At 38.1% G+C, this 26306-nt stretch overlaps 1 protein-coding gene and 1 pseudogene across 1 annotated transcript in view; one reads left to right on the top strand and one right to left on the bottom strand.

Annotated features, from left to right (window-relative positions):
• Positions 1-26306, top strand: part of COBLL1 (cordon-bleu WH2 repeat protein like 1) — a 161651-nt gene that overhangs the window by 32854 nt on the left and 102491 nt on the right. The gene's annotated exons all lie outside the window — the stretch shown is intronic.
• On the bottom strand, positions 22680-23867 carry LOC111727012 (annotated as a pseudogene).

The following is a 26306-nucleotide window of genomic DNA, read 5'->3' as shown; positions in this document are numbered from 1 at the left end:
AAAAGAACTATTTGGAATTCAACCTTTCAAAAACAAATTTCCTAATAAATGCTGAGTGTGAAACATGGTATATAAGGCGGGTTTATATTTTTAGAACATACTTCCCATTCCAAATATAATTTTCACATCTCTTATTTTAGAAAAAAAAAAATCTTCAATCTATTTCAAATACCAAAAAAGAAAGTCCTACATGGGCAAGAACCTAAAGATATGTTTATTTTCACTAGAAGTATAGGTAATAAAAAATCTTAGAAGGCAATATCCACTTAGGTCAAGATCTGTAAAAGTGAACGTTATTTTTTTTTCTTACCAAACATCATTTCTCTCACACATAGGAAAGGTTTACCTTTTTCTAGTGCTAAGTTAAATTTTGTGACTATCCAAAATTAAAAGAAGGTAGATGATATTTCTTATTAGCTACTTGATGTTTACTTAAAAGACTTTTTGTTTTTTGGTTAAAATTGTTCTCTGAACAGTTTAAGTGAATAATTAACTGGAATTGTAAGGCTCTTTTAATAGAAAACTCTAGTCAATCATTCATTATATGATACACCATGTGTATAGATTTATTGTATAAAATTTTGAGCTTAAGTGTGTGTGGCACTTGTATTTGGAAAATTATGTGTCATGACGAGGACACATCAAAATACTGAAAAGATGATGCTTTGTGTTTCAAGAGAAATAATTTTTTGTGGTATATTTAATGAAAATGAGCATTACAGTCATTTTCATTAGACAGTTTAGATACTTAAAAATGGTATTTGCACATGACAAGATACAACTACGTAAGTTTAAGAATCCTGCAGGTGCTGTGACCCCCTTCTCCTAAGGGTATGTCTATATATTTCTGTCTTAAATTGATAGTAAGTGACAGTCTTTTAGATGAAAGAATTGTAAAGTTTTTTTGGTCACTGTTCTGTAGAACCAAAAATATGAAATATACTAAGTGATAGGGCCAGTCAATTAGAGGTTAGCTATCTTCTTGTCATTGTTATCTTTGGATTATCTTAAGACTCTGAGATTTAGCTGTTAGAGTTTCTAAAAGGCCAATTCTATCATTTCAAGCTATTTGCAATTAGCTTAGGCAACTAGCCTATAGAATTTTAGAGCCCCCAATTTTTACAGATGTTATTTTCTGTAATATCTCTTGATTTTATGGGTGAGAAGTGGCAACTCCCAAATGACTTCAAGCACAGGGATGTTGTTGTCCAGGGACATTTTATTGCATGTTGTAGAAATATGAATGCATCAGCTTTCTTTTTCATATTTCCTTTGTAGTTTGGCATTTTAAAAATGGCTTATGTGAATGTTATTAAACATGTCTACCAGAATATTAAAATATATAAACTGCATATATCTTTCAACTCTGATTCCTGCAGAAATGTGAGAAAAATTTCTGAAGGTAAATTATTGCCTAAACATTCAAGTATAAATTTTATTCATATCTAATTCAAATCATAGAATTTATCCTCTCTAAGTCAATAAGATACTGTTGTAGACTAGAATGGAAATATTTCAACAGCCAGGTGCTCATCAATGCATGAGTGGATTAATGAAATGTGGTTATTAATAGCTCAACCATATTAATATTATGGTTGAGTAGTGGTCTACTACTCAACCATAAAAACAATACATTTTTTTTTTCTTTTTGAGACAGTCTCACTTTCTCACCCTTGTCATAGCTCACAGCAACCTCAAACTTTTGGGCTCAAGTGATCCTTTTGCCTCAGCCTCCCAAGTAGCTGGGACTACAAGCGCCCACCACAATGCCTGGCTATTTTTAGAGACAGGGTCTCGCTCTTGATCAGGCTGGTCTGGAACTCCTGAGCTCAGGCAATCCACCTGCCTTGGGCTCCCAGAGTGTTAGGATTACAGGTGTGAGCCACTGCACCCGGTCAATGATACCTCTTGTATTACCCTTGATGTAACTGAAGACCATTCTCCTAAGTGAAGTATCACAAGAATGGAAAAACAAACACCACAGATTCCCTATTAAACTAGAACTAATTGGTAAACACTTTTGTGCACATATAGGAACTACATGCATTGGAAATCAAGCCAGTGCGGAGGAGGAGGGGAAGAGTAAATTCGCACCTAAGGGGTACAGTGCACGCTATCTTCTGCGTGTTGGGCACACTTCCAACTTTGGCACATACTGCACAAAGGCAATTTGTGTAACCAAAAGGTACTCCTACAATATTCTGAAATTTAAAAAAATATGTGAAATAAAAAGGGGAACATTTCCGCTACTTCATGGATTGGGATTTTTTGGAGACATAGTTTGATGATTAAAGAATTCTAAGTGTTGATCTAGTGCTGCTCTCTACTGTGCATTGATACTATTTAGTGAATGTTGTAGAAAGTACCCCATTGTTTGGCTATAAAGAGAAACATTGTTCTTTTTAAGAATATGTGAGTGGGACAATAAACCAGCTATTTCTGGTTGAAATAACTTCACTTTACTTAGTGATAGTCTCTTTCAAATGCAGTGATACAGAAAAGATTATAAAATACTGTGGACTTTTGTGTGTTATTTACTTAAAAATTTAAAGTAAAAAATGCTGTAGTTTTAAAAATGTTGTAAGTACTATTAAAATCAAGTTGAATTACACTGTTTCTTGGAAAACTGAACTGAAAACAAGGTAGTAAATAATGTCCAGAAAGCTAAAGGAGGTATCCCAAAGTTCAAGTATTTTTTCTTAAAGGGCACTAACAGATTTTTTGTTTAACCCTTATCAATTTTATTTAACATTTAATCCTAACACGTAGCTGGTGTTACAACTATTAAAACGAAAGGCAAATGTTAGAAAGTGAACAGAATGAAAAGCCAACCTCTTTTATGAGGATTGCTTTAAAACTGTAAAATAAAATTGCTCGGTGGCTAAGTAAGATTATTTCAGGAATTCAAGTATGGCTTAGTAGAAAACTATTCATATATCAGTGATTAGTCAAGGGAAAATCGTGCTCAGGTCTACATGGTTTGTAAGTGGTAGGACCAGTTGTCAAGCTCAATTTCGTCGTATAGTCACTATCCATCCCTGAGAAGTGACTGCCATTTCCTCTTACCAGTGAAAATACTTAGGCTTGTCTGAGATTACTTACTCTGCTGTTTCTTTCAGTTTTGTCAAATCTCATTTCACTCTTGCTGAAGTGACCCAAGGCAAGGAGTTTACAATCTTCTGAGGCAATTTAGGTCCACAAGCAAGGGCTCTGTGAACGTTCTTATGATGAATTAGACACCCTCCTCAAGGTCAGCCACTGTGCTGGTATCTAAGGAGACAAAGGCCAAAGAGAGAGAGTTCCTGCCTGACAAATTTCCTGGTCTCTCTGTACTTTCAATACTGTAGTAAACTACACTGGAGAGGATATACTTCTTCTCCCACCCCTTTTTTTCCCCTTGAGATAGAGTCTTACTTTGTCACCCTCTATAGAGTGTTGTGATATTGATGCCGGACTTTTGATTTTGGATTTCCAGGCTCTTGGTCTCGACAATTCGATGAATGAATCGATGGACCACAGGATGGACAGTAAGTTAGGTTTTATTTACAGAGGTATTATTACAGCTCTTACAAAGAGCCAAACCTTGCAGAGCAGGATAAGATAGGTTTTATATAAGTGTCACAGCTCTTACAAAGAGCCAAACCTCCTTGCAGAGCAGGGTATAAGTGTTGCAGCTCTTACAAAGAGCCCAACTTCCTTGCAGAGCAGGATCCAAGTGTTACAGCTCTTCCTCTTCTGCTCTCTCTCTCTCCCTCGAAGGTCTGTGGCAATCTGCTGAGGTCTTTGCTCTCCTCCTCTCTCTCCCTCAAAGGTCTGCAGTGATCTGCTGAGGTCTTTGCTTTCCTGCTTTCTCTCCCTCAGGTCTGCGACAATCTGCCCCTAGGCTCTCTACTCAGGGGTTTATATAGGGGCAGTTGTCCAATGAGCTGAAAGCTGAGCTGATTTCAGGAGAAAATAGACCAATCAAGAGCAGGATTGAAAATGGACCAATCAGGGATGCACTGGAGGAATCCCCAGTGTTTTCTCCTGCAGGTCAGGTCTTTTTTGCTACTAGAGCCTCTGGTGGGAGAGGAAAGCTCCCTCCGCTTGCTCCAGCCTGCTGGTTCCTCTGCTGGCTGCCAGCCAAGACAGAGGCAACAGGTCCCCCAGCCCCACTCAGCTGAGCTGGCTGGGGTGCCACTTTGTCCAGTATCAATGTCAAAGCTCATAGCAACTTCAAACTCAAGCGGTTCTCTTGCCTCAGCCTCCCAAGTAGCTGGGACTATAGGAACCTACCACAATGCCTGGATATATTTAGAAATGGGGTCTCGCTCTGGCTCAAGCTGGTCTTGAATATCTGAAGCATTCAAGCAATTAATCAACTTAGCCACCTCATCCTCCCAGAGTGCTAGGATTACAGGGGTGGATTACAGGATTACTGTGCCTGACCCTTCTTTTTAATTTTTTTTAATAGCCATTTTTGTTCTCATATATTAGAGAATAGTATTGATCAATTTATGGGTTTGACATGCTGTTTAAAATAAAGACATTGATTAAAATCGGTAAATATATAATAGTGAATCAATACAGCAAAACCTTGAAAGGAAATGAAGATTGGAAAAGATCATATGGTATAATAAGGCAGCTCAGACAGTGAAAACATTATTCTTTATGGAACTGAAGTGTATGTCCTCATCACTTGTGGTCTATAATTATACATAGTTATACACATACATATGTATAATTCTGTTCTCTAGAGAGACAAAGTATGCTTCTGCCACTGAATGGCTCTTCTCAAAAGATGATGGAAAATCAAAAAGGTAACTAGAAACGAGGGTGTAGAGTAAATGATTAAACAGTATGTATTTTAAGCCTGGGAAACATCATAAAGAATGATGAAATATTAGCTGTTTTGTCATTGAAATCAGGTGTGAGTTAAAACTACCTGCCATCATCATTACTATATAACCTGATGAAAGTTCTAATTCTATTACATAAGAAATAGCAACATACACTTCAAAGGAGTATCTTGGCAGTATCTTTGTTCCTTTTCCTCCTTTTTTTGGTAGGTAAGCTATAGAACAATACCTAAGAGAATCAAGGGAAAACGTTTGCAACCAATGAAAAGGTTTAAAATTTTTCTGGATGCTGGGCAGCGCCTGTGGCTCAAAAGGGTGGGGTGCCAGCCCCATATGCCAGAGGTGGCAGGTTCAAATCCAGCCCTGGCCAAAAAAAAAAAAAAAAAAAAAAATTTCTGGATATAAAAGTTAAGGTGTACACATCTATTAAAATAGTGTTATAGCTTATAGAAAATAATAGCACTAGAAGGAAAACAAAGTAATTAGGCATTACCTAATATGATGAACATCTCCCATATCAGTACTATCAGTCAGTGGTCTGAAAGACATAGGCTGACTGAATGGATTAAAAAAACGCAAGTCTCCAGGAAACACATCTAAACCCACAAGGACTTTCATAACCTCAATGTGAAGGGATGAAAAAAACCACTTCACACAACGAAAATCAAAAGAGAGTAGTCATAGCAATTCTTTCGTCAGATAAAATCAACTTTAAATCAACAATGGTAAATAAAGGCAAAGATGGTCATTATTATATACCATTATATGGTAAAGGGAGCAATTCAACAAGAAGACATTTTATCTTGAATATATATGCATCTAACACAGAAGCTCCAAGAATCACAAAGCAAACTCAATCGACTAGATCTAAGCAAAGAGATAAATAGTAGTATGTTAATTTGTGGTGGCTTCAGTACCACAGTGACAGAGCAGGACAGATCCTTGAAGCAGGAAATAAGCCCTGGATGTAAATAGGACTCTAGAACAAATAGAACTAACAGACATTTGTACAACACAATACCCCCAAACTACTGAATATACATTCTTCTATTCAGCACATGTGAAATATTTTCTATAAGATTGATCTTATTTTAGGCCACAAAACATCTCTCAACAAATTCAAAAAAATTGAAACCATGACATGTATTTTCTTGGACCCTAGTGGAATAAAACTGGAAATTAATTCCAAGGAATATACTCAAGTTGACACAAAGTCATGGAAACCTGCTACTGAATGATTCTTGGGTCAGTGATGAAATTAAGATGGACATCAGAAGATTCCTTGAACTGAACGACAAAGGGGGACACAAGCTGTCAAACACAAGCTTGTTGTATGGGATTCAACAAAAGCAGTCCTAAGTGGAAAATTCATAGCCATAAATGCTTACATCCAAAAGATGGATCACAAATTAACAACCTAATGTCACATCATAAGGAACTAAAAAAGGAAGAGCCAAACAAACCCAATCCAGTAGAAGAAAAGAAATGACAAACTCAGAGCTGAACTAAATGAAATGGAAATGGAATCCAGGAAACAATACAAAATATCAAGCAAACAAAGTTCATTGAAAAGATAAGATTGATAGACCTCTTACCAGATTAACCAGGAATAGAAAGGACAAATAAGGTCCATCAGAAATGAAAAGGGAAATAACATAAATGGTACCACACAAATACAAATAATCATTTGTGAATAGTATAAAAATCTATATGCACACAAACTAGAAAATATAGAGGAAATGGACAAATTCCTGGAAATGTACACCCTCTCAAGACTCAATCAAGAAGAAAATATAGGCTCAGCACCCATAGCACGGTGGTTACAGCACTGGCCGCTGGCCACATGCACCGAGGCTGGCGGGTTCAAACCCAGCCCAGACCTGCTAAACAACAATGACAACAGCAACAACAACAAAAATAGCCGGGCACTGTGGTGAGCACTTGTAGTCCCAGCTACTTGGGAGGCTGAGGCAAGAGAATTGCTTAAGCCCAAGAGTTGGAGGTTGCTGTGAGCTGTGCCACCATCGCACTTTACTGTGGGTGACATTGTGAGACTCTGTCTCAAAAAAAAAAGAAAAACAATTTCTGCACAATCAATAACAAGCAATGTGATCAAGTCAGTAATAAAAAATCTTCCAACAAAAAAGTCTTGTACCAGATGAATTCACAGCCAAATTCTACCAGACCTACAAAGAAGAGCTGATAGCCTTCTTGCAGAAATTATTCCATACACATTCTTCTTAATAAAGTATCACAGAAATAGAGAAGCAAGAATCCAGTGTACTTAATCCTAATATGAGGCCAGCAGACGATCTAATACATACCTTCACAAGACAAAAACTCAAATCCATTCGGGGGGAGGGGAGGTGCAGGGAAAGGGTAGGAATTCCGGAGGGAGATGGAAGGTCATGGTATATGGCACACCTCTTATGGGTGGGACACAATTATAAGAGGAACTTTACCTAACAAATGCAATCAGTGTAGCCTAATTCTTTGTGCCCTCAATGAACCTGAAACAATAAAAATAAAAAGAAGAAATTATTCCATAACATTGAGAAGGGGGAAATCCTAAGTCATTCTACAAAGCTAATATCACCTTGATACCAAAGCCAGGGTACACAACCTGTGTGACAAATAAAACAAAAAACCTGATACACAACCACAGTGACAAATAAAACAAAAAACCCATAAACCAAGACCCCTTATGAATATACATGCAAAAATCCTCAACAAAATATCAACCTAATCCAACAGCATATCAAAAAGATAATTCACCATGACCATGTAGGCTTGGTCCTAGAGATGCAAAGATGGCTCAGCATATATAAATCAATAAATGTGATTCACTTCATAAAGAGAAGCAAAACCAAAGATCATATGATTATCTCAACAGATATAGAAAAGGCATTCATCAAAATCCAGCACTTTTCAAGATAAGAACCCTCAACTGGGCCTAGCAGGAACATATCTCAAAATTATAAAAGCCATATATGACAAAACCAACATCCTACTGAATGGGGAAAAAACTGAAAGCATTCCCACCAGGAACCAGAACAAAGCAGGATGCCCACTGTCACCACTGTTGGTCATCAGTGTACTGGAAGTCCTAGCCAGAGTAATCAAGGAAGAGAAAGAAATAATGGGTATTCAAATCAGGAAAGAGAAGGTCAAAGTATTGCTTTTCCTTGATGATAAGATCTTGTATCAAGGAGTCCCAAGGACCCCACCAAAAGACTCCTAGAATTGATCTGCAAGATCTCAAGTTACAAAGTCAGTGTACATAAATCATTAGCATTTCTGTCTACTGATACAGTCAAGCGGAGAGTCAAATCAAAGACCCAGTACCATTTACAGTAACCACAAAGAAAATAAAATACCAAAGAATATACTTAACCAAGGTCGTGAAAGGTCTTTTCAAGGAGCACTTGAAAAGTGCTTTTCTTTCAAGGAAAGAAATTGCAGATGGCACAAACAAATGAAGAAATGTATTATGCCTATCAATTGATAGAATCAACATTGTTAAAGGGTTCATACTGCACAACATATTTTACAGATTCAGTGCAATCCCCATCAAAATGTCAATGTCATATTTCACAGATCTAGAAAAAATAATTCTATACTTTACTTGGAACCAAGAAAGAGCCTGAATAGCTGAAACAATCTTAAGCTAAAACAAGTCTGGAAGCATCACATTACTAGACTTCAAATTATACTACAGGCTTTAGTAACCTAAACTGCATGATATTGACACAAAAATAGAGACAAAGTCCAAAGGATCAGAACAGAGAACCCAGATCAAACCACCTGCCTACAACCAACTGATCTTTGACAAGCAGATGACAACATACACTAGGGAAAGGACGCCTTACTCAATAAATGGTGCTGGGAAAATTTCATAGCTACATGCAGAAGCTACATTACCTTTTACAAAATTTAATTGAAGATGGGTAAAAGATGTAAAGGTGTGAAACTAAAAAATTCTAGAAGAAAATGTAGGAAAAACTCTTCTAGAGGTCAAACTAGGCAAGGACTTCATGACTGCCCAAAGGCAATTATAGCAATGACAAAATAAACGAATAATAGTGGATTAAGGAATAAAGGAATAAATTAAAAGGATTCTGCACAGAAAAGAATCAACAGAGTAAATAACCTACAGAATGGGAGGAAATGTGTGCACACTATTCATTAAAGGGCTAATATCGACACTCTACAAATGAAGAATGAGGTACCCCATTAATAAGCAGGCAAAAGACATGAACAGAAGTTTTTCAATAGAAGGGGTAGACAAATGGCTAATAACTTGAAAAAATATTGAAGGACAGTAATTATTAGAGAAATGCAAATAAAAACCACAATGAGACATCACCTTGCTCTTATCAGAATTATTAAAAAGTCCAAAAGCAGTAGATGGTAGTGTGGATGCAGAGAGAAAGGAATGTTCATACACTGTTGGTAGGACTGCAAATTCGTACAACCTCTGTGGAAAGCAGTATGGAATTCCTCAAGGTAATTTAGACTTACCATTCTACCCAGCAATCCCACTACCAGGTGTCTACCCAAAGGAAAATAAGTCATTTTAACAAAAAGACACCTGCACTCCCGTGTTTATTGTATCATAGTTAACAAAGATGTGGAATCGCCTAAATACTCATTAATTCATGAGTGGATTAACAAAATGTGATATTTACATATACCGTGGAATACTATGCAGCTATCAAAAGGAATGAATTTGTGTCTTTTGCAGCAATCTGGAACTGGAGGCTCTTATCCTAAGTGAAGTATATAGGAATGGAAGAACAAACATCAAGTGAACTCTCTAATCAATGGGCACATGAGGGCAGAGAGAAGTGAAAGTCATTGGAAGTCAAGAAAAGGGTGGGGGATGACAGTGGGGTCACAACCTATCTAATAGGTACAATGAACACTATTTGGGTGATGGATACTCTAATAGCCCTGACTTAAGCATTATAAAAGCTATCCATGTTTTTTTTTTTTTTTTTTTTAAAAAAACTCCTTAATATTTAATGTAAAAAACCCCAAGGCCCTTTAAGAAAGACTGTGATATGGGAACAGTTGACATTATATATAATGCTAGTTAACAAAAGAGAGTATAACTTTTGATATACTGTAAGTTGTATCCTAAGATATATTAAATGATGGATTGTAAGCAATGCTGGTTTTGTTTGCCAAACTTTGTTTCTTAAACCTTCTATGATTCTTTTAACACTTTTAAAATATATCACATATTATTACTAATAATACATTTATTAAGAGGCACAGAAATGTGCAAATTAACTTATAATTGTTAAAGTAAATGTTTCTAACTTTCTACAAAAAAATTTTCTTCTTGTTCTTTGACCAAGTTTACAATCTGTAAGATTGCTAAGGCTTTAGATAGTGAACATTTTTTTCTTGTATTTAAGGAAATATTTATCATTAAACATGAATTTAAAACCTATACTGTAACCATTATCTTAGAAGTGGTAATTTCTGGCTTGGCGCCTGTGGCTCAAGTGGCTAAGGCGCCAGCCACATACGACTAAGGTGGTGGGTTTGAATCCAGCCTGGCCCGCCAAATAACAATGATGCCTGCAACCAAAAAATAGCCGTTGTGGTGGGTGCCTGTGGTCCCAGCTACTTGGGAGGCTGAGGCAGGAGACTCACTTGAGCCCAGGAGTTGGAGGTTGCTGTGAGCTGTGATGCCACAGCACTCTACCCAGGGGGACAGCTTGAGGCTCTGTCTCAAAAAAAAAAAAAAAAAAAAAAAAGAAGTAATTTCTGTTCTTCAGAAAGGGAAGGACTGTTTAGCCCTGGTACCTGTGTTATGTCGCCTGGTTATTTGGTTTTGGACAACTTCTATTCATCTCTTTTAATTACTTTTCAGTTTCTCTCCCACCCTTTCTTTCCCCCTTCAAGTGTGAGTTTTAGTTTAACATGTTGCCACAATAGAAAAAAAAATTTTTTCCTTAGGGTTATGGGGTTTTATTTGGTCAAGATAATCAAGAGATTTGTGGTTTTGTTTTTTTGAGACAAAGGCTTACTTTGTCACCCTCAGTAGAGTGCTGTGGCATCACAGCTTACAGCAACCTCCAACTACTGGGCTTAGGTGATTCTCTTGCCTCAGCCTCCCAAGTAGCTGGGACTACAGGCACCTGCCACAACACCCGGCTATTTTTTGTTGCAGTTATGCCGGGGCTGGCATTTGAACCTGCCACCCTTGGTATATGGGGCCAGCACCCTACCCACTGAGCCATGAGCCACAGCCACCACCCTAAGATAGTCCAGAGATTCGTGTGCTATACATGTATATGCCACACAGGCTCCTAATAAGCCCCACGCTCAAAACTAGCATAAGTTAAATACAACTCCCATGGCAGTTAATATGTTAAAATATTACTCCCAACTTGTAAATCTGACTGCATATTTCTTAGGGAATTGGATAGACTTTCAAAAATAGTTATATACCAAAATACTGGTATTTCAAAGAATAAAACTCTTAGTATTAAAGTAAGCACTCTCAGAATTCTTCTTTAATTTGGTACAGATGTCCAATAACCTAAATCCCTGAACTTGGTTGTATTCTAACTTCCTCTGTCACATCATCCAGTGGACCTTATTTGGAAAGCTCATAGCCAACACCGTCTGGTGAATGAGTCAGTGGACGCCAGGCACACAACCTTCTCTTGACATCAGTGAAACCCTCTCCCCTCCGCCTATACTTTTTCCTCCTGTATTTGGCCCAGTGAACTCAGTTTTTCCATATCCACGTTTTGATCATGTCTTGCCCTCACGTTTACTACTCGCAGGTGCACATGCACATTTGCATGTGAATTGTTAAATCTTATTCCACCTTACAGATGGACAGGTTTCATCTATAGACCTTAGGTTGAATATTTCTGTTTAAAGCTATTATGATACCTTACGAAGTTATGATGGGTGCTTACCACGTGGCAGGCATTGTGCCAAACGTAGTAATGTCTGCAAAAATAGAAGTCTTGTACATTTTTTTTGCGGTTTTGTATCAGTTTAAATTTTCCCACATGTAGATTTTTTTTTTTTTTTGGTCACTAGCATTCATTTATGGATGCTAATCTGTCTAGTTTGAGAGTTGACTGTACATACAAATATATATATATATATATTTTTTTTTTTTTAGACGGAGCCTCAAGCTATCCCCCTGGGTAGAGTGCCATGGCATCACAGCTCACAGCAACCTCCAACTCCTGGGCTCAAGCGAGTCTCCTGCCTCAGCCTCCCAAGTAGCTGGGACCACAGGCGCCCCCCACAACGCCCGGCCATTTTTTTGGTTGCAGCCATTATTGTTGTTTGGCGGGCCTGGGTTGGATTCGAACCCGCCACCTTAGGTGTATGTGGCTGACGCCTTAGCCGCTTGAGCCACAGGCGCCGAGCCCTGTACATACAAATATAAAAATGTTAAGTATTTTACAACTTCCTTGGCTTACATTTAGTTTTGGTTGCTAAACTATTTCTAGGTTCTGAGCTAGAATGAAATTTCATATTTACTTCAAATATAGCCACAAAGAATCAGAAGATATATTACTATTGGGTTCCTTCTGCTTTTTTTCCTTTCAAACACTCAAAAAATAAGACATGATTCAAATGACTAGACTTGTCTGTAGGAGTTTATTTTACAGCCCAATCTTTGAGCTTCTGGATCCTATTCTGTAGAAATACATACATAGCATATTCACTGATAATAGACATAATTCTGTTTAGTCTGTCAGTGGTTTCTTTTTGTTGTTTAGGATAGTATTTGATGGTATGGATGTACTATAGCTTGTTTTTCTATTCACTCATTAAATATTAGTTAAATTGCTTCTAGTTTGGTGTCATTATGCATACAACATTCAAGTACAGGTTTTTGTGCGAGCACTAGATTTTTTTTTTTTTTTTGCAGTTTTTGGCCGGCGCTGGGTTTGAACCCGCCACCTTTGGCATATGAGGCTGGTGCCCTACTCCTTCGAGCCACAGGCGCCGCCCACAGGAGCACCAGATTTTTATTTCTTTTGTGTACGCCCCATGGAGAGATAGCTGAATCATTAAGCATATATTTAATGAGAAACTCCCAGCCCATTTTTCAGAGTAGTTATACTATTTTACACTCCACCAACAATGCATAAGAGTTTTATTTACTTTGCCCACTCACCAGCACTGTTTTGCAATTATTTATGTTAGCCATTCTGTCTAACGTGTCGTGGTATCTCATTTTGTTCTTAATCTACATTCCCCTCATGACGTTTGATGTTGAAAAATGTGCTTATTTGCCCTCTGTATCGCCTCCTTTAGATAATTGTTTAAGTCCTTGGCTGATTTTTAAATTGGATTGTTTTCTCACTGTTGAATTTTTAGAGTTCTTTCCATACTCTGGATACAAGTTCTTTGTCTGATAGATGATTTGCAAACATTTTCTCCTAGACTTTGCCTTTTTTAAAAATTCTCTTCTGTATTTATAGAGCAAAAGTTTTGATTTTGGTAAAATTCAGTTTATTAACCTTTGTGTGTGTGTATTGTGCTTTGGTGTCTTGTCTAAGAACGTGTAGCCAAAACCAAGATTGTGAAAATATTCTATTGTTAAGTTTTACAGCTTTTCATTTTGTATTTAGGTGTATTATTTATTTTGAGGTAACTTTTTAAATAGATATAAGTCCTATCTAGATTCATTTTTAGCATATGAATGTCCAATTCTAGTATAATTTGTTGAAAATACTATCCATCCTCTAATAAATTGCTTCTGAGAGGTTGTCAAAAATTAGTTGTCCGTGTCTGTATGGCTCCATGTCTAGACTCTGTGTTTCCTTCCATTGATCTATACACTTGTCAGTCCAAACTGTATTGATTATTTTAGCTTTAAAGTGAGTCTTGAAATCAAGTGGTATCAGTCCCATAGCTTGTTCTCCTTTCTCAGAATTTAGCCTGACTGCATATTTTAGTATCACCTTGTTTATTTCTACAACAATCCTACTGAGGTTTTGGCTGGAATTGTGTGAAATGTGTAGACGAATTTGCAAGGAATCTTTTACTGCCTTGAGCCTTTGAATCCATGAGCTTGATGTGCCACCACCCGCACCCCCCATTTAGTTAGATCTTCCTTGATTTCTTCCATCCTTGTTACACAGTTTTAAGAATATAGATGCTGTATACATGTGGATGATGTGGATGGAGTTATGATCAAGGATTTATTGTTTTTTAAAAAATTGTTCCTTGCTATTAGACAGAAATACTTTTAGTTTTTTACTCAAGAAAGAAGAAGTGTATCTTCCCTTCATGTATTTGGAGACTCTTTTCCTTGATCCTGACCTGGAAGTGTTCTTCTTGTGCTCTCTGAGTCTGGGGCTGCCCCAAGTCTGGGCGAGGGTATACTGGAGAAAGAAATCGGGTGTGTCAGCTGCTCTAACTCAGGTGCTCCACTGTGCTTTTGTACCTCAAATGGCTGCTTCATGTATTTTTTCTGGATTTTATAGCTGTGTTCTGTTGGAGAGAGAAGGTAGAGGGAGGTTATCCCTTTTAACTGAAATTGGAACCAAGACCAGTCTCGCTTGCCGTGACTGAAACTAAGTAATTTTTAAAACCTTTACAATTTGGGCTGCTGTTGGCGGGCAGTCTCCCTCACCATCTCAGTGTTCTTCCCTCATCCAGTCTCTGTCAGGACATTATTACTCTTTCCCAGCTCTGAATACCCAGCTCTGTTTATAGTCTTAAAAGTATTTATTAGGGAAAAATATAACATTTTTTGGCTTGAGTAGTTGTAATTGAGTATGTGATATCCGAGTAATGTGTGTTTTTTTTTTTTTCTAGAGACAGAGTCTCACTTTATTACTTTATTGCCCTCAGTAGAGTGCTGTAGTGTTACACCTCACAGCAACCTCCAACTCCTGGGCTTAGGTGATTCTCTTGCCTCAGCCTCCCGAGTAGCTGGGACTACAGGTGCCCACCACGACACCCAGCTATTTTTTTGTTGTTGTTGCAGTTTGGCTAAGGCTGGGTTCGAACCTGCCACCCTCGGTATATGGGGTCAGTGCCCTACCCACTGAGCCACAGGTGCCACCCAATATATCAGAGTAATGTTTATGACAATTTTTTCTTAAGTCATGATGTAGCTGAATAACCAGTTTTGAGTTATTTAAAATTGTTTCTGCTGGCAGTCTTGGCAAACTGCAGAAAGGAGTGGAGAACTGGTGTTTAAGAAACCAGTTTTTGTGTGTGTGAGAAATATGAGGTCACACAATTTACAGATTTTATGTAATAAACAGTGAGATGTAAAGGCAGATTTTTTAAAGAAAGAATATACTCCATTTATACAAGTCTCAGATTTTTTTAAAATTCATTGCTTAAAGACTGATCATTTAACCACAAATTCTGCAGTGAGAGAATTGAAAGCTTTTGTGTTGAAATTAGGGCAAATATATTTTCTTCTAAATGTTTTGGCCACTTATGTGTGTCAGGTTTGTTTCAGATGCATTAAACATACGCCAGTATAACTGTACATTTCTAACCCAATTTCCTATAATAATTGATCCTTTTGAGGCAAGTTTTAATTATGTTCCACCCCCAACATAATAATATAGAGACGGTTATATAGTTTCAGTTCCAATCTTATTTTCTTTCAAACTGGAAATATTTAGTAACATTTGTATCTGCTATTATGTATCCTTTGGGGGGGCGTAAGAAAACAAAATGGTTTTTGTTTGTGATAGAGCAGAGGTGTCTAACCTGTGGCCCGTGGGCCTCATGCTGATTTTGTGAGGATTTGCTTATCCATGATGTCAGATATCACACAAAGTATGCATGGACCTTTTTTATTTTTTGCTAATCATTTAGCATTTGTGTTTTTAATGTGTGGCTAAGATAACTCTTATTCTTCCAGTGTGTGGCAGAGAAAAAACACCCCTGTGATAGACTAAGGGGATACTCAACCTGCTTTCTCTAAAATGAGTAAAAAGTGCTGTGTACTCCCGAGATTTGCTGCTTATTTTTCTTGGAAGGAATATATACAATAGTCCAAATATGTATAATCAGAACTAATTGACTAAACTAGCTGCTGACTATCTCAGGGCTGCCTCATATTGGTGACGTGGAGTCTGATAGGAGGAGTGGGTACCTGGCCACGATAAAGTGAAAGAGCACAGACTTGAGGGTCAGAAAGATCTGAGTTTGAATCTGAAAAACGGTGGCTGCGTTGCTTAATAGCTCTGTGTTTCTTCGGTCTTCCCTTAGGTACAGTTGATTTACCAACTTAATTCACCCAAAACTATGCTTGGCGCATAGTGGCATAATTAGGGAAAAAATGCCTTCATGGTACTGTAGTTAGAGCAAAAGAGTAAGTAGTTTAATAGTAGCAGTTGGCTTTGTGAAAGATCACTTGCCAGTGTTCAACCTTGATGAGAAGCAAGGAAAATGACCTTATTTAACATGGGACTTAGTTTTGGTCTGGAGCACCCAGGTTCACTTTTAGGGGCTGAGATACTGATTTAGCCTACTGGTTTAGGCTAAGATTTGGCAGGGTAGTGTTCTTGCACATATGATTTAGAGGCTCTTTTTTCCCCCATCTACCTTTAATGTTTCTTTTTAATCTGTGAATGCCCAGGTGACACAAGGGTGTTAAGCCCCAGCTCATCTGCATCACATGATAAGGTCTTAGAAGCCCATAGGGTCTCTAAGAGGGTGGAGCTATTGGACTGGTAGGAGAAGTGGCCGAATAAATAGTTTGATAGGCCACGTGATGTTTATGTGGGTGTCTCACTACATGTGCTTGAGAAAACTAATCTCATTATTTGGCTTCTTTGGAGTAGGGGTTCAGTAAGGAGGCAAAAACCACATAGGAGGTTGAACAGGATGCTTAATATAAAGAGTTATTAAATGTGATAAAAGAGTAACTGCACTGTGTAAGGAAACATTATGTGGTATTCTAAGGACGAGGCCAAGTAACCAAAGAAGGATGGACTTGTAGAGGCGTTCAGACTTTGGAGAAGGTATGGTTTAGACCCCTGGAGAAGCTCGCTGATTTAGCCAGGCTGAAGCTGGAGTGCAGGTGGGGCGCAAGCAGTCAGCAACTGGTGGCATGCCTGTGCTGTGGGAGTGTGAGCACTGGAGGGCAGAAGTCCTTCCCAGTGCACTGGATGGTGGGCATGGGGAGATGTGGGTGGTAGGAGGGAGGGTGTGGAAGGAGCCGCTGTTGAGCACCAGAACTTCCAAGCCACAGGCTGCTGTGTGCAGGTACAAGCAGCCGTTTCAAGGGAGTAGAGATAACAGTACAGGCAAGAGGCCTTGAGAGCATTCAGCTTGTGAGAAGCCTCTGGTTTCTATGTCACGAGTAGGACAAAAGGGTATTTCCAGCCCAAAGTAGCACGGTCGTGTCCCTCCAGTGTTCTCTATAAGCAAGCTTAATAGCATGACAACTTGGAAGGAGAGAAGCTCAAGGAAATTCAGTTTATCACAGGGTGTACATTGAAGGGTACATTTGGAGCTAAAAGGCTATATGTTGATAACTCACAGAGCTTCCTTCCATTTAAAAAAGAGAGGGGTTATGCTAGTATGCTGAATTTGAAAACTATCCAAAATGTGAACTCTATACTCACTTAGCGTTGCAGGCAACTTTATCTTCCGATTTGTAAAACTCGTGAGAACTTAAATCATATGGATCAAAGATTGGCAGAACTTTGATCGTGACATCCCTCAAATTTGCTGGAAGCTATTTACATTTCTAGCAGCTGGTCCCAAGTTACTGAGGTTTTCATCGGGTATTTTGAGTTGTAGTGTAAGGGAAGAAGCGTGCAGCTCCATTTCCCCCTCTCCTTTTTCTTTTATTACCCCTTCTCCTGCTTTCCCTTATAGATTTGAGCCAGCAGGGAAGACCAACATTGCTTAGCGTGGTAATGCCTGCATATAAGAAAACTTTCATTATACTGACATTTTTATCTGTAATTAATGACATCATCAAAGTTCCTAGAAGTAATGCCTCATTTTCCTTCCTCATTATCCTTGTGAATAGCATTGACATTTTAAAAATTTCAGGGCAATACCCAATGTGAAATGGTTTCAGTTTTTTTCCATCAGGCATTTTATTAAGACTAAACTTCATTCATTTCTGTTTTTAGGAAGCCAGCAACTCCATCTATTGTCATGAACTATAAAATTTTATGAGAGAACTGCAAAATTTTATAAGAGATCAGTTGCCTAAACAGATTTTTAATGTTTCTATTATAATAAATTTATATTAATAGTACCCTGTTATAAACAACATATATCCATTGTAGAAAGTTAGGCGATATCAATAAGCAATAGTAAGATGAAACATCATTCTCTTATCCAGAGATTATTCCCACTTATGCCCCAAGGTATAGGATTTTAGATCTATTTATTTTTATATGCATTTGTATTTACCAAAACCAAATGCTGGGCTGGCTGCAGGTGGCTCACACCTATAATCCTGGCACTCTGCAAGGCTGAGGCTGCAGGATTACTTGAACCTAGGAGTTTGAGGTTCCTGTGAGCTAGTGGCTGCATGGCCCTCTAGCCTGGGCAACAGAGACTGTCTCAAAAATAGGAAAAAAATACTGTTTTGGTCATGCTAGTTTAGCAGCTAGTTGTTTTCTATTAATGCTCTTTACCTTTGCATGTTGATTCATTTTCACTTTCCATAAGTCCATCTTCACATTATCATATGTACTTAGTCATCCTCATATTGACTAAGTTGTCCCTCAAACATTCACTGGTATGTTGTCCTTATTAGAATCTAATCTGGGACTTTATTTTGCATCTGGTTATGTCCTAGAAAATTTAAGTAGTATCTTTATGATTCTTTTTGAGGAGACCAAGCCAGTTGCCCTACAAAAGATTGTATTTTCTGGATGTTTCCGGTTGCTTCTGTGTGATGCTGTTGGCTTGTTCTTAAACCCTGTAGATGGAAAAATTAGATGTAGGAAATGTAGATTCAAGTTAAATAGTTTTCTGCTAGGACATATTGTAGGTGGTATCATGCCAGCCACAGCATGTCCCCTGGGAGGGGGCCCAGTGTCCAGAGGGGCCAGCATTCATGGGGTATAGTCTCCAGACCTCAGTGTTAGCGCTGCTGAGTCTGATGAGCTTTTGTTTCTTATCATATCACTACATATTGAAGGATCATAATTTTTCAGCCTGATGAGAACTTAAAACATTTCTTTTACAGATTAGTTTTGAGTATGATTGTGAAATAACTATTTTTAAGGAAAATATACATTTTAAAGTTGTCAGTATACTCTGCTTATCAAGGCTTTCTCTAAAACTAGCCACATATTATTTTAGACTTCTTAATGTGGCGTGTTTGGTCCCAGGAAAATAATAAAACATTTTATGTATTGTAGATACATGTTCTGTAAGATTTTTTCTTTTTTAAAGACAACAATTTAAAGACCCTAAGTGGCTGTGATGAAGATGTAGCTTATAATCCTAGAGAGAGTTAATTTAATTGAGAAGTTAATTAATTCATCAGTTTAGCTACTCTGGGGGTAAGAAAAGTTTAGATTTAAATGGTAAGTTTAATATAATTAATAAGTGGAAAGGATTAGTAGTAATGCCATAAAATTTTAAATTGATATTTAGTACATTAAAGTTGAGGAAATTGCATGTTTTCTTATCAAAAAAAATTAATTTTGCCATGTAATGACTCTTCTTCCTCTCACTCTCCCCAGATATATAATATTCCTCTTCTGTCAAAGAATTTTTAGTTGATATCCTTTTAGCTTTGTGAAGTGCTCAAAGTACTGTATTACTCTTTTAAAAACCAGTTCTGTTAGAACGTTATTGTAAAGGGGTAACTTTGAAAGAGACCTTTGGGGTAGTTTCCCTTTTAAAAATAGGCATATTTGGTTGCTTGATCTGTGAAACCAACTTCCCTGGAAGGAAGTGGGCTTAGTGGAGGCTGGTCCTTCTGATAAGCCTTTCTCACAATTCACTTTTGTTTTTATTGGCTCCTGCCCTTGGTGTTCATTTAGAAGGTTTAAAAATTCACTTTGCTTTTCTTAACAATACCGAGTCTTAAACACTAGTACTTGTTGGGTGGGGAGAGGACTTGTAAACCTAACAATGTCTGCTCTTCTGTATAAAAGGCACTCATAGGAAAATGCTAGACAGCCCCAGGGCGAGGGAGTCTACCTCTCTGAGCCTTCAGCCTTTGTGTGGTCGATGAAATTGCCTCGAGAGTCCTGGGGAGTTCTAGTACTCACCCTGCCTAGGTCTTGAGCCCCAGTCAGTCCTGTTCTTTCTCTTTCCCTTCCCTGCCTTGTTCTGGAGCAGGCACCTGACTCAGGCGTGGAGTGTGCCAACTGGTAGAATTTCCTGGGCCCTCGTTGTGCCTAGTAAAGGGTCACTAAAATGTCCGCAATTTAAATATGGATTGTAGAATTCTACAGGGATGCACCTGCCTTTTCCCTCCCCTGACTTTTTTCTCCCCTCTCTTCCTCACTTCATTCTGTTCCCTCCCCACCCCTTCCTGCAGTAACCAGAAATGAACTGTCATTTGTATATTTCTGAAAATGTTTATGAGGACCTTCCCCAGGTAGAAGATACATCCCAACCTCAGGGACATTCTTTTCATCCCATATGCATCGAATGTGGCAAATGTAGTTTTATATCTATGAAGTGATAATTTCAGCCTTACAATAAGACTAATAGTAGGTGCTGCTATCACCAGGACTCACATGAGAGGGCTGCGGCTCCACTTCCACCCCTTCCATTGTGAGGTTTGAGCATTTCTTTTAACAGAGAGAGCTCTGCTGTCATCTTCGTGTTCCTTCTGGCTCTACTAAGTATATCTGACATTCTGCTTAAAGTAGAAAACCACATGAGTTGGTGGTGGTGGGAGGGGTCCTACAAACTTTCTATAATATGAAATGAATATGGTATGAATTTGTAATTAAGAATTGCTTTTCTGGCTTGGTTCCCATGGCACAGAGGTTACAGCGCCAGCCACATACACCATAGCTGGCAGGTTCAAACCTGGCCTGGGCCAGCCGAACAGCAATGACAACTGCGAACAAAAAGTAGCCGGGCGTTGTGTCAGGTGCCTGTAGTCCCAGCTACTTGGGAGGCTGAGGCAAGAGAATCACTTTAATCCCAAGAGTTTGAGGTAGCTGTGAACTGTGATGCTATGGCACTCTACCGAGGGCAACAACTTGAGACTCTGTCTCAAAAAAAAACCAAAAAAAAACAAAAAAAACAAAACAGAATTGCTTTTCTAATAAGTGATCCTTACAATTTCCATACTTTGTAATGGGTTATGGAGCAATATTCTTATGGTCTTATCAGTCTGCTGTAAAACAGGTGTTTGTGCTTGGTTTGGAATTGTTGAACCATTCCTCATACAAATGTCTTTCTCATTCTATGACATATAAAGGTGATTCCCTGCCCCCATTTTATTCCTTGTCCTTTGTAGATGTGTTAAAAGAAATTTCACATAGAACTGAACATGGAAACTGTACCAACAGGTTTCTCAGAGTAGGACATGTTTTCATTTCCCTGGTGATTTCCATCATTTGGCTTACTGAAGATAGGAGTAAGATCTCAGGTAAGAATGTAGATAAATTAGGTCAAAACATTATCATAATCAAATTGATTATCAAAACATTATCATAAACAAATCTCTTCTTTGTTTTCTCCCAGCATTTTTTTCAGCAAAGTAAAATGTGTCAAAATGATGTGAAAATACTTGAAATTCAGTTTTGCTAAAGAACTGAATTTATCAAAAAAAAGAACTAAATTTATCAATTTTGTAAAAGGTTTGGTTTTGCTAGTGTTGCAAATCTAAGATGGTATGAACTCCCCTCTTTTAAAAAAACATTTTTAAAGAAAAGGCTGAAATATTTTAGAAGTAAGTTTATAAACCTCTGTCATGTAGCAGAGTTTTGTTCCAGCAAAAAAAAAAAAAAGTTCCCATTTATTTTTACAATTTAAATAGTGTAGAAGTTAGACCTGCCTTCCCCCTAATAAACTGGGTTTCTTGAAGTTCTGAAACATATTTTGAGAAGATCTGGCCCATAAGGGTAAATATAAGCGTTTCTGCCTCTCAATAGAATTCTAGAGACGGATTATCTCAAGACTGTTCTGAAAGTTAAGAAGAAGAAGATAAGTCTGTGGTTCTTTTCTTTCCCAGGCTGGGTAGAGATCCCTGATAGGAAGCTGAATGGAGTTTTAGGGTAGGAATGTTTATTGGTAGAAACTGTAGGGTGTGTCTTCTAATGGAATGTTCACTCCAAGGAGAGATTCCAGAAGACAGTGGGCCGAGGAATGGAATTAATCCTAGGGTGGAGCGAAGTGGGCCATTTAATCATCCTGCATATTGATTTCAGGACAAATGTGTTTGAGGGGCAGTGTCTCCAGCAGCGAAAGGCTATGGGTATATGTTCTAAGTGTTCTCTCTAGATACAAAGCATAAGTAACAACTGATTTTACAACACAGGTATTCAAATAATGCTAGAAGTTTTATTGAGCCAAAAAACGGTCAGGTGTCTTAAAGAAGGAAAAATGTTTTTTTTTCTCTCATGACATATAATGCTCAAGGCACTTTACATAAGTAATTTAATATAAACACTATTTGACTGGTACAGCTCAATTAGAAAGTTGAGGAAACTGAAGCTTGCGGGTTAAGAGATTTGCTCAAGGTGATGGTAGTGAGTAATGGAGTCTGAATGTGGCCCTAGGTCTGTTGATCTTGGGCTATTTGTTTCTTTATAGCGAACCTATTGTGAAAAATTGGTCATTTCTAATTATGGAATAGCCAAAGCTCAAATTTCATTTTTTTTTTTTTAGGAGCCAGTGAGATTTGGCTCGAGAAGTATATCTACTCCTTACTTAAAGCTTCTCTTTTGTGTTTATTGAAAGAGGCTGTTGGTTAAAAAATTAGAATAATTAAACACTCATGTGATCTGCTTTGATATGATAAATGTGTATTATCAGTCATTTCTGATAATGAGAAATGGTGGTGTCTGTGTGTAGGAAGCTAGCAGTTTCTTTTTTAAGGGTAGAATTAACATTTTATTATCATTATAATCAGATGGCAGTTGAGTATACAAGCTCCGTACTTAATTTTTTGTAAATAAGAAAATTACAATTTTTAAATAGCCAAAGGCCAGTTATGTTTTCAGAAAATATGATTAAAGTAATTCATTAATGATGGTGTCAAGCTTTCCCTTATTAGCTCCAGAAAATCCACCCACCTTTTGTCCCTTTTTAAAAAACTAGACAGTTGGCATGCATTTGACTTCACACTCTGAAGCACCATCCTCACGTTACCACATCCACTTCAAGGAGCGCCACATGGGAATACTTTTTAGAGAGGGAATGAAAGAAAGGCTTGGTCATTTTGCAAGGCCCACACCATGAGAAGTGTGAGAAGTCAGCTACTACAGGTTTCTCTCCAGCAGCTTCCAAGGCCTCCTTAAAAGCAAACTTGTTCTCCATCTGCTTCACCATCTTAGCTGTTGGGGGTCTCACGAGGGACCCTAAGAACCTGTGGAAGTGATTCCAAGGAGCCTAATGGAGCTTCCAGATGCTAGCTGTTTTAAACAGAAAATAATTTAATGCAGGGAATTTGATGCTTATAAGAAGGTTGGCAGTTTGGAGCAGCAGGGCTGGGGCTGGGCCTGCAAGTCTCAGGACACCCTTCATCTGGCCTGCTAGAGGCACTGCTACCCGCTGCCACCGTCAGGAAGTTGGAGAAGCTGCCTCTGGAGCATGGTTGTGATCCAGGAGTCACAAAGACATCACCACAAATGGTGGCTCAGAAGCCACCTTGTCCATATTGGAATTATCTGAGAAAAAAAAAATGAGTGTCCCAAACTTTACATTTTTATAACCATGAAATTTGTGACTGGACAATGGATTGCTACTACAGCAGCAAAACCCTGTGACTTTGCTTAACTCACTTTTACTCAGTCTCATGCCTGCATGTCTAATGAGCAGGGCCCTTTGCATCCGTAGTCTGGGAGAGACATGTTCAGTGCTTTGGCCTTGGTCATGTAGGCAGGCATACCTGATGGAAGTTGGTATGGAGGTTACTTCCTATACTATTGAAAAAAAAAATCACATCAATGGGGATGAGGCCTTGATCTGTTTCCAGGGCCACATTTTCTGACTTCTCATTAAAATGTCACCTTTGGTCTTTCTGGTCGTGTGTCTTGTGGACAATTTTTCAACTTTTCAATGTTTCATATAGGTAGATGTATAGGTGATAATTTTTTTTAAGCCATGCAATAGCTTCTCTAATAAAGGACTTTCTCAGTGAATATATACATTTAAAATAACTGTTTGATTAATATATGTCATTAAAGATTTTTGAGAAGATGGATATTATAATGGGGGGAGCACCGCTAGAGCTAAGCTCTAGCTCTCAATCCTATACTAACAGCAAAAAGTACTACTCTGTTACATCTCCAGGAAAGTATTCTTCAGAGTACTTTTTCAAAGATAGGCTGCAGAGACTCAAGCGTGTGTATAGCATACATAGTTATAGGTATATATTTATATACATCATTTTTCTGAGTGGAAAGTTAACTTAGAATGTGGGTTTTACTGGAACTTTCTGATGGAAGTTGTCCTTTGGAAAGCACATTATAAGATATTTCAAGTTATGCAGAAGTATGCACAAGGAGGAAGTTATTTCTTAAGCTGGAGCTTTATCTTTTAGTATTATTTTTACATTAGGTACCTAAAACGGTTAAAAGTTTAATTGGTTTTGAGGGAGAGGCGGAGAGCCCTCCAAAGCATTTTTCCTTTGATGATCAGGGATGTAATATGTAAACTGTGTTATCTGTTCTGGAGTTCCTTCTGTAGTTTTTCCATTTACTTTCTTATCTTCTTAAAATCTTGTCTATGTAGTGGGCTTCGGATACTAGTGGATAAATTAAGGGAAACCATTGAATAAGAAGACTCTCAGTTGCTATTTAATTTCAAAGAGTATTTATCTTTTTTTTTTTTTTTTGAGACAGAGTCTCATTCTATTGCCCAGACTAGAGTGCCATGGCCTCAGCCTAACTCATAGCAACCTCAAACTCCTGAGCTCAAGCAATCCTTCTGCCTCAGCCTCCAGAATAGCTGGGACTACAGGCACCCACCACAATGCCCAGCTAATTTTTCTGTGTTTAGTAGAGACACAGGGTCTCACTCTTGCTCAGGTTGGTCTTGAACTCCTGAGCTCAAGCAATCCTCCCGTCTCAGCCTTCCGGAGTGCTAGGGTTAGAGTATTTGTCTTTCAACGTTTTTCTTTATACAATAATTCTTGGCTTAACTTGACCAATAGATTTGTAGAAGCTGTGACTTTAAGCAAAATGATGTAATGACAAAACCTGGTTGTCTGTAGGCTAATTGATAAAAAATAAGAGTTAAGTTTCTATAGTATATTTCTGGTCATAAAACATCACTAAACTTCTAAATAAAGACCAACAGGCTTCTAATATTAAACATTGAAATAAATGTGAGCTATACATACACTTAAGAGAAATTAGTGAAAACAAGTGAGGTAACGATTTACCCACCTGCCGCAGGTGTCAGGAGTCTGTACTGGAGGCTGAAGGCAGGAACAAGTCCTGTATTGGCCTTTCCATCGCAGGGCAAACTCACACACCCACACTCACTGGAACTGGCCCCAGGAAGACACACCAATGAACTGAATATGAACATCTTTGGATGTGGGAGGAAACTAAGTCCCCAGGGAAAACCCATGCAGACGTGGGGAGAATAAGCAGACTCCACACAGACAGGGGGGTTCCAGCCAGGAATTGATTTCTTTTCTCATCGATGTTATAACAAAATGATGTTGAATGGACAGCATTGTCTAAGAGCTCACTATATTTACGTTGTTTTCTCCTTCATCTGTTTCTGCTCAATGCATTTGAGTGTAGGGAGAAAAAAAACAAATGGGATGCTAGAAAAACCATCTGGCTGTTTTGGAAGTATTCACGGTTATGTAATCAGTCCAATATGTGTAAAACAGCCATCAACTTAAGGGCAGAAAAGTAAGCTGAGCTTCAGCTGAGAATTACCCCACTGTACTCAATTATTACTTCATTTGAAAATGCCCTTTAAAGGGGATAATTGCATGGAGAATCTCTGCAATTACAATCTAGGTTTCCATGTAAGAAATAGGCTTGCTGATTATAGGTTTTCAGGTAGAGAATTAAGTAGTTATTAAATCTTATATTCTCACCTATTCTAAATCTGATAGAAATAATATCAATGCTAAAAATAGGCTTTTGAGAGTTAATGGATTAGTTAAGTATTCAACTGTGCCCTCCGATTCCCTGCTGCATGCCAAATACAACTTGAACTTCACACTTTACTTCCCCACATTATTCTTATTCTCAGGAACATTGTATTTTCTTAGAGCAGTGGTTCTCAACCTTCCTAATGCCATGACCCTTTAATACAGTTCCTGTGGGTCGCAACCCACAGATGGAGAACCGTTGCCTTAGAAGTTGT

The sequence above is a fragment of the Otolemur garnettii genome, unplaced genomic scaffold, assembly GCF_000181295.1.
Source record: "Otolemur garnettii isolate 467f Iridium unplaced genomic scaffold, OtoGar3 scaffold00090, whole genome shotgun sequence".
NCBI lineage: Eukaryota > Metazoa > Chordata > Mammalia > Primates > Galagidae > Otolemur > Otolemur garnettii.
The sequence above is the reverse complement of the archived record's forward strand: the minus strand, read 5'-3'. Positions and strand labels throughout refer to the sequence as shown.